The 16,966-nt window shown below is 47.3% G+C and overlaps 1 protein-coding gene and 1 pseudogene across 1 annotated transcript in view; one reads left to right on the top strand and one right to left on the bottom strand.

Annotated features, from left to right (window-relative positions):
• Positions 1-16,966, top strand: part of LOC127585911 (class I histocompatibility antigen, F10 alpha chain-like) — a 603,397-nt gene that overhangs the window by 103,516 nt on the left and 482,915 nt on the right. The gene's annotated exons all lie outside the window — the stretch shown is intronic.
• LOC127586160 (uncharacterized) lies at positions 13,125-13,311 on the bottom strand (annotated as a pseudogene).

Here is a 16,966-nt window from a genome sequence, read left to right as displayed (position 1 = left end):
AACTCTGCATCCTATCTATATCCCTCTGTAGCCTCTGACAGTCCTCCAAACTATCCACAACACCCCCAACCTTTGTGTCATCCGCAAACTTACTAACCCACCCCTCCACTTCCTCATCCAGGTCATTTATAAAAATCACAAATAGTAAGGGTCCCAGTACAGATCCCCGTGGTACACCACTGGTCACCGACCTCCACTCAGAATACGACCCTTCAACAACCACACTTTGCCTTCTGTGGGCCAGCCAGTTCTGGATCCACACTGCAATGTCCCCTTGGATCTCATGTCTCCTCACCTTCTCCATAAGCCTCACATGGGGTACCTTATCAAACGCCTTGCTGAAATCCATATACACTACATCTTCTACTCTCCTTTCATCGATGTGCTTGGTCACATCCTCAAAAAATTCAATCAGTCTCGTAAGGCAGGACCTGCCCTTCACGAAGCCATGCTGACTATTCCTAATCATAATATACCTCTCCAAATGTTCATAAATCCTGCCTCTCAGGATCTTCTCCATCAGTTTACCAACAACTGAGGTAAGACTCACTGGTCTATAATTCCCTGGACCATCCCTACTCCCCTTCTTGAATAAGGGAACAACATCCGTAACCTTCCAATCCTCCGGCAACTCTCCCGTCTCAATAGACGGCACAAAGATCATCGTCAGAGGCTCTGCGATCTCCTCCCTCGCCTCCCACAGCAACCTGGGGTATATCTCCTCCGGTCCCGGTGACTTATCTAACTTGATGTTTTCCAGAAGTTTCAGCACCACCTCTTTTCTAATATCTACATGCTCAAGCTTTTCAGACCACCGCAAGTCCCCACTACAATCCTCCAGATCTTTTTACCGTGGTGAATACTGACGTAAAGTATTCATTAAGTACCTCCGCTATTTCTTCCGGATCCGTACACATTTTCCCACTGCTGCACTTGATAGGCCCTATCCTTTCACATCTCATCCTCTTACTTTTCACATACTTGTAGAAGGCCTTGGGGTTTTCCTTAATCCTACCCGCCAAGTCCTTCTCATGCCCCCTTCTGGCTCTCCTAATTTCTTTCTTAAGTTCCTTCCTTTTAGCCTTGTACTCCTCCAGATCCCTAACATTACCGAGCTCTCTGTACCTCTTGTATGCTTTTCTTTTCCTTTTGTCTAGATTTATTATAGCCTTCGTACACCACGGTTCCTGTATCCTATCATGACTCCCCTGTCTCATCGGAACATGTCTGTTCAGAGCTCTACACAAATATCCCCTGAATATTGGCCACATATCTTCTGTAATTTTCCCAGAGAACATTTGTTCCCGATTTAGTCTTCCAAGTTCCTGCCTGAGAGCCTCATAAATCCCTTTACTCCAAGTAAACACCTTTCTAGCCTGTCTGTTCCTATCTCTCTCCAGTGCTAACGTAAAGGAGATAGAATTATGATCACTATCACCAAAATGTTCACCCACTGAGAGATCTGACATCTGACCAGGTTCATTGCCCAATATCAAATCAAGCACGCCCTCTCCTCTTGTAGGTCTCTCTACATACTGTATCAAGAATCCTTCCTGAACACACCCATCAAACTCCACCCCATCTAAACCCCTCACTGTCTGGAGAAGCCAATCGATGTTTGGGAAATTAAAATACCCCATCACAACAACTCTGTTATCCTCACACCTTTCTAGGATCTGCTTCCCTATCTGCTCCTTAATAACCCCGTCACTATTGGGCGGCCTATAAAAAACCACCCAGTAAAGTTATAGATCCATTCCTGTTCCTAACCTCCACCCACAGAGACCCCGTAGACAATCGCTCCACAACGTCCACCTTTTCCGCAGCCGTGACACTATCTCTGATCAACAGCGCCACTTCCCCATCTCTCTTGCCTCCCTCCCTGTCCTTCCTGAAACAGCTAAAACCCGGCACTTGAAACAATCATTCCAGCCCCGGAGCCATCCAAGTTTCCGTAGTGGTCACCACATCATAGATCCAAGTATCGATCCAAGCTCTAAGCTCATCCGCCTTGTTCACAACACTCCTTGCGTTAAAATACACATCTCAAGCTTGCCTGAACACGTCCCTTCTCTATCACCTGCCTATGGTACTTACTCCTAGCTTCCTCTATTTGAAAGCCAAACACTTCTTCCCCAGTCTCTCCAGCACGGATCCCACCCCCCCCCCCCCCCCCAACAACTCTAGTTTAAACTCTCCCCAATAGCCTTAGCAAACCTCCCCGCCAGTATGTTGGTCCCGCTGGGATTCAAGTGCAACACATCCTCTTTGAACAGGTCGTACCTTCCCCAAAAGTGGGCCCAATGATCCAGATTACTGAATCCCTGCTCCTTACTCCAATCCCTCAACCACGCATTTAACCTCCTCCTCATTCTGTTCCTATACCCACTGTCGCCTAGCACAGGCAGTAATCCAGAAATTACTACCGTTGAGGTCCTGCTTCTCAACTTCCTTCCTAATCCTCTATAGTCTCTTCTCAGGACCTTATTCCTTTCCCTACCTATGTCGTTGGTACCAATATATACCTCTGGCTATTCTCCCTCCCCCTTCAGGATATCTTGGACGCGATCAGAAACATCCCGGACCCTGGCACCTGGGAGGCAAACTTCCTTCCGAGTTTCTTTCCTGCGTCCACAGAATCGCTTGTCTGCCCACCTAACTATAGAGTCCCCTATTACTAGTGCCCTCCTTACTCATTCCCTACCTATCTGAGCCACAGGGCTGGGCTCTGTGCCAGAGATACTGCCACTGTTGCTTCCCCCAGGTAGGCTGTATCCCCCAACAGTACTCAAGCAGGAGTATTTATTGTCAAGGAGTACAGCCACAGGGGTACTTTTTAGTACCTGATTCTTCCCCTTCCCCTTCCCCCTCCTGACTGTGACCCAATTGCCTGATTCCGATGTTCCCGGCGTGACCACCTGCCTATAACTCCTCTCTATCACCTCCTCACTCTCCCTGACCAGACGGAGGTCATCGAGCTGCATCTCCAGTTCCCTAACACGGTCCCTCAGGAGCTGCAGCTCGCCACACCAGTTGCAGCCGTAGCCCTCCCGGAGGAAGGGAGACTCTGGGAACTCCCACATCTGACATTGAGTACAGGAAACCGCACTCATACTTCTTCCTTAACTCATGTCACCTACCTTTCCTCGACCCTTTACGCCTAAGCCCCTTGAGCCAAAGCCCAGAACACGCTACATGTCTACATATGAAGGTCCATAAGAGTGAAGCATAACGAATGTGCCTTGTTCAAGAAGGACAGTGGGGATAAGGCTGGAATCTATAGGCCATGGAGACTTTTTTCAGTGGTGGGCAAGTTATTTGAGAATTTCTCAGAGAACGGATTTGTGTTCACTTGGAAAGGCGAGGACTGATTTGGAAGACACAGTATGGTTACGTGCATGGAAAAATATATCTCAAAAAACATGATGAGTTCTCCGAGGAAATAACAAAAGATTGATGAAAGAAGATCTGCAGATGCTTTCTATGTGCACTTCAGAACAAATGACAATATTCCGTGTGGTAGGCTTATCTGGAAGGCGGCAACTCCAGGCAGTGGCCCGATCGGGACTATTGTTCTTACTACACAAAGGAAGTCACACTGACCAATCTGGAGCTGCTGAGAAGTAACAACATATTTTATTATTTATTTCAGTTAATTTACTAGCGATTGTGATCATATCCCATGGAAAATGTGGTCTTTCCAAATGCATCACTCGCTACCTGCTGGCCACGGCAGCGGTAGATCCCATGGTCGTTGTCTTTGTTGTTATACTGGAGAAAATTAATTATCCCTACTTGTTTGCAAAATCCTTGCTCAGATCTCCGTTATGTTATGTGCCATTTGTCCTGGAGATTGCAGTCATGGATTGTTCTGTGTGGTTTTCGGTCGCTTTCACTTTGATCGCTGTATCGCCATATTCTGCCAAAAGCCGCGGAAACAAATTTGCACCGAGGGAACAGCAACTGAGATAATTGTGACAGTGGCTGGAAGGAGCCATTTTCATTTTACCTTCCCATGGATCCACAGCGTTGCGTCGTCAAAGCTGATTACTTCACGTCATCCATGTGGAAAGCCTACGAGGTATTCAACAGTATCATGACCCCGTTATTACCAATCGGTTCAATTCTGCTGTTCAATGGTTTGACCATCAGACAAATTGTAACAGTGAATGTAGTCCGCCGGGGACTCCCCAACAACAGCGAGGATCAGAAAGACCCAGAGATCGAGAACCGAAGAAAGACAATGATATTGTTATGTTCCATATCAGCCAGTTTCATATTGTTGCGCAGGCACTGGGTTGTACATTCATTGAACTGGCAAGTTGAAAGTTAAACGTACACGCACGGGTATTACAGTTCACCTCTATATATACTTTTGAACAGTTGCGATTCATGTTGCAGTTATTCATTTCCTGCAACAACACGTCCATCTATGCACTGTCACACGAGGAAGTTATGGAGGACCTGAAGAATGGAGTGAAATATCTGTTTACATTAAATGGTCAGCTCTGTCAATAAAATGCAAATCCGATTATCCCTTCGTTGAAGTATACAGAAAGTTTGTTTTGCGGCTCAGTGGACTGCTTTTTTTTCCATCTCTGACCGTATAATTCATCAGGTTTAATAGGGAAAACGATATAGCAGATTACGCAGCAGCGATGTAATTATTACCTTAATACACCATATGGTTGTTGACACACATACCACCAGCTTGAAGTCCTTTGAATAAGATAAAATGTAACTTGGAATGTAAACCGGAATGTGTAGATTTCCATAGTTTACAAAATGGTTGACTCGTGCCTTTTCAGTAAGGAAACACTCCGACCAAAATACAATGGAGATTGACTGAAATATAAAATAAGACAAAACATAACTCCGGCCTACTTTGAAACGTGCGCTGCAGGTCAGTGTCTGTGGGACATGTGCGGACATCAGGGATGTCTACCTCACGTAAAACGCAGTTCTCACACTGAACATGATGATAGAATTGAGTTAGTTTTAGAGGGAAGGCACGTTACGTTTTGTGACATGGACCTTTCACAATATCATCGTCAGGAGGGATAAAAGTCCACCAAAACATTGGTCCGAATGATCCACGATCAATTCCCAATGCTATTATTAATTCATAAAGTATGTCATGCCTTTGTTCGCACGTCTAAATTCCACTTCAGAGTTTAGATACCGTTTGATTTAAATTATTTCCATTAAATCAGATTGAATTTCATGCCGTCGCTAAAGAGATGGCTGTTAATTTTTTATCGTTGTTATTGAATTTACTTTGTTTAAAAGCAGAACAAGTTGTTGTTATTTTTCCGAGGGCCAGGAACAGAATCATTTTTCCATCGTCAGCCCGACGATTGTTGTGGTCACACAACAATTTGTAACTACGAAACACGAGAGAAAATTGTCGGGTTTTTTTGTACTTCCATGATAACCTTTGCGAGTGTTATGCTGAAGCACGTGAAGACGGATTTGCAATCACTGTACGATGAAACTGTTCTGTAAGTTAAGGACGCCCATCAAGAGAACGACTGTACATTCTGAGAGACGGATCCGAGACTCTTTACTCTTTCTCGGTCTCAGCGCTCTTCACTTAGGGACGCCATTGTAATGTCTTTCTGCAGTCCCTTTCGCCGATCCTCAACTCTGAGTGTTCTCAAGTTCACAACTTCATTCTACTAACGGGGATGAAAGGCTTCATGTGATCTGGTGCAGTTTTGTGAATCAGTGCCATTCTGCTTGACAAAATGCAGCACGTCATTTACATTAACGATATCTTCCCTGTTACAATGTTGCAGGATTGCAATACTACCAAGAGCCATTGCCTCCCAATAACTGAGGAAATTGCTGTTAACTTCTTCTTTGAAGCACCTCAGACTGTATGTTCGAGAGATCCGGGACTTCGGTAGATCCACTGATCCAGCCATCAGTGAAGTATTTCCCAATCTACATGCCTCGTGACATTAGAAACAATCCCAGCGGTGCTTTTCCAAACTCCGTCTTTTTTGTACTTTCTGGTGGTATACTTCCCTAGTTGAACAGGCTGTCAGCGAGTCCCTTCCAGTGGCCGCAGGCGGACCGAACGAATTGTATTCTGCTGCCCGATTGTGATTTCTGCCTTTAGATTTCAAATTTCACAATTCAAGGTAACTAAATGCAACCCACTACACCCCGGATCGTTTTGTATGAAAGATATCAAGTAAGTTACAAGCTATACATTAATTATTTAAATGCTTGACACGTTCTGTTTGCTGTCTCTTACAATTAAGCGCAGCCACCTCAAGCGCATGCCTTCGTGGTTTGATCTGTCCAGATGTTATTCTTTGGCTCCAAGGTTGAAATAAATGCCAATTTTGTTCCCTTTCCGAAGGAAAGGACCTGGTAGCACTGCAGGCGTCCAAGGGAGATGCTAATTCCTGCGATAGGGTGGCTCTCCTACCAAAAGAGATTAATCACTCTGTCATATACTCCGTGTAGTGTAGAAAAATATTCAAATATGTAAGGGCCTAATGGATATTCTTAGAATAGAAGTTGAGTTGTTTCCATTTTACCTGAGATAAAATCGGGAACAGGCCATTTAAAATTGAGAAGCGGAGAAATTTCTTCCGTCAAGCGGCAGGATATTTCTGGACTTCTCTGCTCATGAGTTCTTTGGGAAGTGGATCATTATAAATATTTCAGATGGAGATGAATAAACATCTGAACATTAAACAATAACAGTGATATACGGAATTGGTGCAAAGGAAGAGTTCAGCATGGATCAGCGACTATCATAATGAATAGCGATGCAGGCGTGCGGGGCCTGGTGTCCCACTCCTGGTACATTTTCTCGTGATTTCTTTGTTTTTCTTTTCTTTTTCTGCATTCTATATTTGTAATCCTTGGAACCTGGAACTGAAAGGCTCCCATTTCCATTCAGTGGCTAGATTGCTTTCCACTGCGCTAACGCAGACCTTGAAGTAACTGTTTCAAATCCGCTTGATAAATCGCACTTCAACCTGGAAGAGTTATCATTTCCGAAACTGACAGCAGTTACTGCTTTTCCGTCTATCGTCTTCTGCTTACTTGCACGGAATCAGAGAGAACACTGATCCTTGTCTCTAAAATGCGCCCCTAATGCCAAAGCATGAAATCCATACAAGCTGCAATTATGTCAACGGGTCAGTCAGTCGAGATGCAGTGACAGGTACTCAAGGGGATCTTTCAGGAGACAAGACAAAGGTGCATTGCAAGCAGAAAGAAAATTTCAAGGGGAAGTATCCCTATCCGTGATAAACAAGTAAAGATAGTATGTAACTTAATGAAAATAATAAAAAAAGAAGAAAGAACGGTTACAGAGCAAAAAAATGAGTAAAAGTTTTAATGAATCAAACAAAAGCGAAAAACAATATTAAAAATTTTCCGACACTGGCCACAAATTAAAAGGAAACGGATAAAACGAGTTATTATCGCTATTTAACAGAAGTTAACAAGCAGAGGACTGCTCGAAAAAAACGATAAACAGATGAATTAATACCAAAATCATAGAGATGGCAGCTGAATAAAACATATAATTTTCAATGGCCTTTAAAATGAAAGACTCAAGTAATTAATAACAGGAAGGGATGGCAGAACCCAGGGAAATTATAATCACTGTGGACTTGTTACCAAGAAAATTGTTTCAGCTGTGGGCTGACTACTCGTCGGGTTTCGATTAACTTCGTTCCTGAATTTTAAACGAAGGGAATGGTGAGATAATTGACGTGTTAGTTTGAATCCCTGAAGAGTCCAGAGATTCTGGGAATATCCTTCAGATTGAAATCAGTAGATATATTTCCTTCGTTCAAAAACAAAGGGAAGAATAAAAGAGGAAACGAGAAGCTAATTATCTGAAAATCCATTATTAGGGAAATATTAGACGAAATTGTGCAGGATGTTCCAACGCTAAACTCAGAAACTCCAAGGTAATCGGGCGAGTCGTCGATTTATGAAGTGAAATATTTGTTCAACTGGTCTTCGTGCTGCGGAAAAGAAAAACGGAAATTGTGCTAACTGGATTTCCAGAAGGAACGGATATGGTGTCACATCCGAATCACAGTCAGGTTTATTACCGTTGATTTTGCAGCAATAGTACAGTACCATATAAATTACTAAAAATTACAAAATAAATAAATGGTGCAAAAGTGAATAAAGAGGTAGAGGTCATGAGTTCAATGGCCATTCAGATGTCGCATAGTGGAGGGGAAGAAGCTGTTCCTGAATCGGTGAGTGTGGGTCTTCAGGTTCATGTACCTCCTCACCGACGGTAGTAACGTGCAGAGGGTATGTCCCGGGTGGTGAGGGTCCTTAGTGATGGATGCGGCCTTCTTGAGGCACCACCTCTTGAAGTTGTCCTCGATGGCGGGGAGGTTTGTGCCGGTGATGGAGCTGGCTGTGTCCACAATTCTCTGCAGCCTCTCGCGTTGCTGTGCATTGGAGACGACGTACCAGGCTGGGATACAAATGTTACTGTAGAATACAAACTTACGGACCCGGTGTGGGGTCACTCACCTGCAGAACATTTCCGATACATTTGCACAGACAAACCACATCATAATTTTACCACAGGCCCCAGCTCCAAACCAGAATGCGAAACGACACAATCTGTCGGTTTCTGTGGAGAGAAGTCTCCCACATTTTTTAATGCGGCAGCGGAAACACGAGCGGATATTCCGGCTCTGAGGGTTGCTCCACACGAAGCCTCAGGATCATTGATACTGAGTTCATTGTCAGGACGTTCTCTCGGTGTCGGCAGCGATTCTCCGACGCGCAGAAGGACACGCGAAGGAGGTGGTGTGCTCCAGATCTTTAGTCCTTCAAGACCATTGCCCAGGGTATAATGAAGGGCTGGGGACTGCCTCGGATCGAATCTGAAGGATATTAAAATCGATGTTTCGCAATTAAATCAAACGACAACAGTAAAACCTGTTTTATTCACAAACTAAAATTCGGAAGTTTCAATAAAAATATTCAATTACGTTTTAACATGACCGATATGTAGAAAAAGAAACAAATCTAACTGTTCGACATGAGACGTTAACTTTGCACGGATGCTGCCTGATCTATTGGGTGTTTACAGGATTTTCTGGCGTTGCTGTAGTGTTGTTTCGGGAGCCGCACTTCAGCAAGGGTGTTAAAAGGAGGGAGTGAGTGCAGAAAGGATCTGTTGGAATAATTCCAGGGGTGAACGGTTTTAGTTACGTGATAGACTGGAGAAGCGGGGACTGTTCTTGGAACAGAACAGTTGCGGGGTGATTAGATGAAGGTATGTAAAATGACAACAGACACGGGCAGAGAGGACAGAGAGAGACACGCCGATCATATCGAAGAGAGGACTAGAATGAGGAGATGCAGAATGGAGATGACTTCTCAGGAAGTGAATACAATCGAAAGCCGGGCTGAATAAGAGAGTACAGGGGATGTTGACAGGGGAAGCCAAAGGTCTTTTACAAATACTTATTTATCTAATGATTCGCCACTTCATGTTAAACCTGTTCTTCCATGTCCCCAGTGATATTAGAAGTGTGTGTTACTTTTAATAACTCCACGTGGAATTGGTCCAATCCCTAGAACGCGTTCCACGTGTTCTATTATGGTCTAGGTCTCCGCATGAGGTAGGAAACCCCACCTGTGCGCCGGTACACACATCGGTAAAACCCAACGTCGAGCTACTATCCATACCACAGTACCCTTTGAAGCCGGAAGCCTATCGTTCCCCCTGGTCTCGATTTTCCTGGTCCCGATGCCTGGACGCTCTGAGTGGTCCCTGGCACAAGATTTGCGTGCTATCAATGACATTGAGATGCCGATGCATCCTATGGTGCCAAATACAGCCACTATACTAAGTCTCATTCCTGCAGCATCTACAGTGCTTACGGTAATCGATTTGTAGAATGCCTTCTTTGCAGTTCCTCTGCACCCAGGCAGTCAGTATGTTCTTGCTTTCACTTATGAGGGACAGCAATATACATGGGCGTGACTGCTGCAAGGTTTTATTGATTCACCTACACTATTCCCGCAGACCCTTCAGAAACAACTGACATCATTAACACTTCACGGCTGTTCCACCATCGTCCAGTATGTAGATGACCTGTTGCTGGCCAGCCCGGACAAAGAAACCAATGGCAAGGATACTGAGTCGCTTGTGAAGGCACTGGACAAATATGTCATTCCCCAACGTAATGTAACGCAGGGTAAAGAAGAGGTAAAATTCTTAGGAAATATGTTAAGTGCCACTGAAAGGAAACTTACCCCAGCTCGTACTACTCGCATTATTAATTACACTGCCCTTCAAACACAGAAGCAAATGCTTCCCCTTTAGCGAGTTACTCTCTTGGTTTTAATGTGCAGTAGATATAAAATAGCTTGGGACTCTCCTTAATCCTCCTCGCCACTTACATGGTTGCATTTAGCCCTACTAATTCCCTATTTAAGTTCTTTCTTGCTTCCTCTATGTTGCTCAAGGATCTTGTTCGATTTCTTAAATTCGATAAATTTCATAATCCCTGCATTGGCTTATTTTTTTTTCTCTTTGAAGACACGATAATATTTCTTGCCATTCAAGGTTCCCGAATCTTGTCTTCACTAGTTTTCATCCCGACAGGAAAAAGTTGGAGCTGAATGCAAACCGAATAGTCGCCAACTCACTCCCACATATCAGATGTGGTTTTAACCCTATCAGGCTGTTCCCAGACTCCAGATGTTTATTGGGATTCCTCGAGTATAACTTCATCATCGTGACTGCATCTTTCGTGTTTCTGCGTTCTCCCCAAATGGCCTCGGTAGATAAGAACTCCAAGTTGTCCTCACTAAGTGCCAATGTGGTATTCTCCGTAATCAGTACTGCAACTGCCTCAATTGCTTTTCATCCTTCTCTATCCCGTCTTGAAATCTGGACCGTGAGCTGTCAGTCCTGACCTTCTCTCAGTTTAGTTTCTTTAACGGGTACAACTTTGTCGTTCCATGTTCTAGTTCAGGCTCTGATTTCATCTGTCTACCTGTTATTCTCCCGGTTTTAAAATAAATGAACTACAGACCGTCCATCACACGGTGTTCATTTACTTGCTCCTGGCTATTGGGCTTGCTTGGACTAACATTTACTTTCTCCACATTGCGTGTGGATTTTACAGTCAGAGGCCCTTATAAGATCTGTCCGAATTCTCTCCAGGGACAAGCTTCGGAAGTTGTCTAAAATTAACTGTCACCAGCGCAGAGATGCGGGGGATTGAACCCAGGTCCTCATACATGCAAAGCATTCACTCTCCCACTGGGCTACATCCCCACTACCTCCATAATTTCAGAAGTCCGCTCCATGATTTCAGGCTGCTTGCTGTTTCTTACCCGTTCAGCACAAAACGTAGATATTTGGGATACAGGAAACAGGGTTGGCACAGGCCATTCGGCCCTTCCCACGTCACTGTTCAATGCCATCGTGGTTGATCATCCAAGTTCAATCACCTTCCGCTCTCTCCCCACACCCCGTGATAACCTCTGTGAGCGGAAACTATTTAGACTCCAATTGGATCAAGGACCTAAAAGTAAATCAAAACACGACATTAGTCCAGACAAGTCCGTCAGTTCCAAGGATGTCGCACAGGAATCACACACATTCCGGTGAAAGGGAAGCAGAGCATTCGCACTCCCGGGGTTGAGACCCCGCAGGGAAGGCTCCCACTGAGCCTAGTGAGGCAGCAGCAGGGAGCGCCCGCCTGCGGACAGCGCAGTGTTACCCAACTGACAGTGACACGCACAGCAAAAGTTGTTGGATCGCCGGTGTCCCTGTGTGTGCTCGAACCACCAACCTTTCGGTTAACAACTGAACGCGCTAACCGATTGCGCCACAGAGACACCCTGAGGAAAGTGGGAATAAATGCGCCGTTCCCGGGTTGGGAGACGGCGACCAGGGACCGCTCTGGGTCCCGGCCTTTCACAACCTGCATCAATGGTTTGGATCAGGGAGTGAAGGACAACATAAAACTGAAAATGATGGAGAGAGAAAAAGAGGTAACTTCTCAGGTCGCCAGATGAAGGGTCTTCGACCTTAAACGTTAACTCTGTTTTTCCTCTCCACAGTTGCTGCCCGACCTGCTGAGTGTTTCAGCATTTTATATCCTTGCATCAGATTTCCAGCATCTACAGTTTGTTTGACTTCCACGGACAATAGATCCAGGTTTGCTGATGACACTAAACTGGGTGTCAGTGCGGGTTGGGAAGAGGATGCGGAGAGGCTTCAGGGGGATATCGACAGGCGAAGGGAATGGGCGACGGTACGGCGGATGGGAAGTGATGTGGAAAATTATGAGGTGCTTCAGAAACAGGATTTTATTTAATGGTGCGTGATCGAGAGCTGTTGATGTCCTGCGGAACCCGGGTGTCCTTGTACACAAAACCCTGACCATTAACATGCAGGGTCGGTGAGCAAGAAGGAATGCAAACGGTATATTGGTCTTTATTGCAGAGAATTTTGGTATCGGAGCAAACACGGTGAGACAGGACCGCAATATTAGGACATACGAATCAGGAGAAGGAGTAGACTACTCGGCCCTTCCGGTAAACTACTCCATTCCTTGAGACCACATGTGATGTCATAGGATCCCCGCCTGGGCGGTGACCTTTTACCCCTTGCTGATTCACCATTTATCCACCTTTGCCTTTAAAATATTGACAGAATCTGCTTCCACTGCCCTTTGAGAGAGGGAGATCCAAAGACTGACGGCCTCCTGTGTACAGGTGCAGCCCCTACCTGAGGAAGGACGCACCTTCAACCGAGAGAGTGCAGCAAAGAACTTGTCTGTGCTGTGAGGAGAGGTTCAGCAGCGTGGGCCGACACTCTCTGGAATTCACTGAGTGAGAGGTGATCTCATTGCTCCTCATACACTCTGGACCCACAGGTTCGGGATCGGAGCCAATGAATGAATCTTACAGATCAGTAATGAGGCCATTTGAGTGTTTCCTGTCGGGAAGGAGCAGGATGGAGCAGTTGGAAAGCTGCGTTGGACAGGTCCTGTCAATACAGAGATCCATCTCCATGTCAAGAAATACCAGCAACTGGCAGTTGGAAAAATAAATAAAGAACATTGTATCTGTTGTTTAATGACAGCAGGACAACCATTCGGACAGCGTTTTCTCCCTGTGCCACCCCCTGTAAAAGGAGAAGGGAACGCCCAGCAATGTCTGTAAATCCTTGTGTAAAACAAAACGGACAGACCGCCTCTCGCTCAAGAGTAGACGGCTCAACTTCTCGTGGTTGCAGACACCGAAATTATTACGACAGGATTTCTCTTCTCACATCTTTTGTTCATTCTTTTATTCTTTTTGCATTCGTGATCAATACATTCAGTAATATTAACGTGTTTTTTACAACCATAGCACCGTTGCCACTCACGTAGCCCCCTGAGGTGATTCAACATTTCAATGCAGGCAAATCCACAGTCTGCAAAGAGGTGGGTGACATCTCTTCCCCACCGCAGCCGGCTCGAGGGCAGCATGCGTTAGGGATCATCTTTCCTCTGTACAGAACGGATCTGACTGTGAGCCCCCCCCCCCCCCCCCCCCCCCACCGCCAGCCATGTGAGGTCTCGGAGATTGTTGGTGAAATTTGGCAAAGAGACATTTTGCCAGATGGTTGGGCCGTTTGCTCAGGGAACCAACATACATCGAGTCCCTGTCCTGCAGCGTCTACAGGACGTTCCGTGTTGACCACTACCTGATGGACGTGTTCAAAGGCGTTTGCTTGGAAGAATTCTTCCACAAAGGAGACGCAGTACGGCAACGTCCAGCAAACTGGGGCGTTGTACGGGAATGGGACCCGAGCTATCCCAGGGACAGGTAGACCCTCGGCACTTCGTGACACTTGGTGCCGGTGGACTTTGTTTCGACACACAGCCTGATGCAGGCATACACGAAGGTGGTTATCAGGATGAGGGCGACACTGGGGACACCTTTGGCCCCATTATCCAAGGACTTGTGCATGGAGACCCTTCGGACCTGCTCCATCTTGGATCCCCAGATGGACCGGAAGACGGCGCGGGTGATTTCCAAGCCAGAGGGGCGACGTACATGTCACACCTGCGCCAAAATAGCAGCCTTGAGAGCACCTCACACCTGATGACCAAGTTCTTCTCAGTTATCGACAGGGAGCGCCGTTCTCACAGTCCTAGTTTCTGCTTCACCTTCCCAATCTGCTCCCGCCATTTTTTTGTTGCACGCCCCGGCCCCTCCGAACCAGATCCCCAGCACCTTCAGGAGTCAGTCTTGACGGTGAGGGGGACGATGGATCGGTCGGTCCAGTTGCCGAAGTGCATGGCCTTGCTTTTCGTGCAGTTAACTCTGGCCCCTGACGCCAACTCAAACTGGTCGCAGATGCTGGACAATCTGCGAACTGACCTTGGGTCCGAGCAGAAGACGGTGACGTCGTCCATGTAGAGGTAAGTTTTTACCTGAGTGCCTTCATTGCCCGGCAACGTCACCCCTCTGATTGACTCGACCTTCCTGATGGATTCAGAAAAAGGGGTCTATGCAATACACGAACAAGACAGAAGAGAGACAGGGCAGCCTGACTCCAGACTTGATGAGGAAGCTCTCTGTTTCCCGCCCATTGATTTGGACTGCACTACTGATGCCTGTGTAGAGCAGTTGGATCCAATTCCTGATTCCCTCCGTCAAGCTCATTTTGGATACCACGACCAAAATGTACGTGTGTGATATCCTGTCGAAGGCCCTCTCCTGGTCCAATCTGACCAGGCAAGTGTCCACCCCTCTGTCCTGCACGTAGGCGATGGTATCCCTGAGCAGCACGAGGCTGTCAAAGATCTTCCTGCCAGGTACAGCACAGGTTTGGTCTGGCTGGATAATCTGTCCCAGAGCAGACTTGACCCTGTTGGCGATGGTCTTGGACAGGATCTTATAATCCACATTCAACAGTGAAATGGGTCTCCAATTTCTGATCTCGCCATCTCCTTCTTCTGCTTGTAGATGAGGGTAATGGTGCCCTTCCTCATGGATTCTGACATGCTGCCAGCCTGGAGCATAGCATTATACACTTCCAACAGGTCCGGGCCCATCCAGTCCCACAGAGCCGCGTACAACTCCGCCGGTAAGCCGTCGCTTCCGGGAGTTTTATTCGAATCAAAGGAACGGACGGAGCCAGTCAGCTCCTCCAGGGTCAGTAGCTGGTCCAGACTCTCCCTCTTTCTGTCGTCTAAGACCTCCGTGATAGAGGACGGGAAGTTCTAGAAGGCTGTGGTGTCTGTGGCCTTTTTTCGTACAGACTAGCATAGAAGGACCTGCAGATACTTGTTAGGTCCGTCTGCGAGGATGTTACTGAGCCGTTCTCTTCCTTCGGGCTGTGGATCGCAGAGCTCCCCCTGTGCACCTTTTGGAAGAAGAAACGTGAGCACGTCTCATCCTGCTCCACGGACCGGACTCTGGAGCGGAAGATAATCTTGGAGGATTCCGGGGCGTGGAGAAGGGCATGCCGGCTCTTTGCCTCTCGGAGTTCCTTCCTCCCATCCATACCCCTCGACAGCAGAAGGAGAAGTTGCTACAGGACTGTCTGGAGTTGGCACAGTTCCCTTTGACTCTTGTCTTGCTTTCTGGCCCCCTTTGCGGATGAAGAACCTCTTGATGTTCTCCTTTGTCACCTCCAACCAGTACACAGGGGAGTCAAAGAGGGGTTTCACTGTTCACCTTCCCAATCCATTTCACAGTTTCACGGTTCTTCAACCTGCGTAATCCCTCTTGACCTTAATATTCTCTGGGGTCAGCAGCTTGACGTTCAACTTCCACGTCACCCTGCCTGCTTTCTGGTCCTGTAGGTGGCAGGAGGCGGGAAGGAGATGGTGGTCAGAGAAGAACACCGGCGTGACGTCGGTGGATCTGACCGTGATTGGCTCCGACATGAAGAGGAAGTCGATCTGTAACCAGGCAGAGCCGTCCGATCTCGACCAGGTGTGTTGCGGCTGTGCTGCGCCTGCAGGGGTGCTGAAGGCGTCGCGCAACTTGGCACCCTTTACCGTTTCCATCAGGAGGCTGGAGCTGCCGTCCAGTCTGCTGTCGGCACTGCCGGATCGTCCAGCAGCATTGAAGATGCAATTGAAGTCTCCGGCCAGACTGAACGTTCGCGCCGTCGCCAGCAGTGGTGGGAGCTTCTGGAGGACGGCCAGCCGCTCGCTCCACATCGGCGAGGCGTACACATTAATTAGAGTGGAGTGTTCTGGTACATCACATCTGCCACGAGAAGCTGCCCCCACCACCTCTCTGACCTCGGTAACTGAGGTTGCCCCCCCCCTCCTCCCGCGTCAGAATGCCCAGGCCGGAATCGCGACAATCATTGCCCCCTGACCACACTGGCAGTCCCTGGGACAACCATCGCGACCACCTCCGATAATTGCTGAGGTGCAGCAGCCCGCACTCTTCCAAGAAAGTCACATACGCCTTGACCTTGGCGAAGAACTGCGAGATGTTAACACATCGCGCAGTGCGCTTCACACTGCGCACGTTTAGAGATGCCAGTTTTTTTCTCCATGGCTCTTTTGGCGTTCAGTACCACTCACACAGTCCATTTTCATTTGTCGTGGGCCCTCATGCCTACAGTTTTGATGAACTGCCTCATCGATTCCGGACTCGGATATCGGGAGTGGTCTCCCCCTGTGTGTGGAGTCCCTTGCGGCGAGGCTGGAGGTGTCTCTGGTGGGGGATCCGTCTGTGCCCTTGTCCTTTTATCTGGTGGTCCAGTTTCTTTCATCTCTCGGAACTGGGGGGACGACGGATGCTGCGCTGCTCCCGGTCTCCCGGAGCGGGGGGTCGGCGGGCAGGGTTCTTCCCTCGCTTCTTCCCGTCTGTTGTTTCTCCTCGGATTCCCCTCCTCCATTTTGCCGCTTTCTCTGTTTCCGTCGTCGGCTTCTGCTGCTGGTTTCATCCTCCGACGAGGAGAGGTTGCTGGTGTCCA

This window comes from Pristis pectinata, chromosome 34, assembly GCF_009764475.1.
Source record: "Pristis pectinata isolate sPriPec2 chromosome 34, sPriPec2.1.pri, whole genome shotgun sequence".
Classification (NCBI taxonomy): Eukaryota; Metazoa; Chordata; class Chondrichthyes; order Rhinopristiformes; family Pristidae; genus Pristis; species Pristis pectinata.
This window is presented reverse-complemented; position numbering and strand designations above follow the sequence as displayed.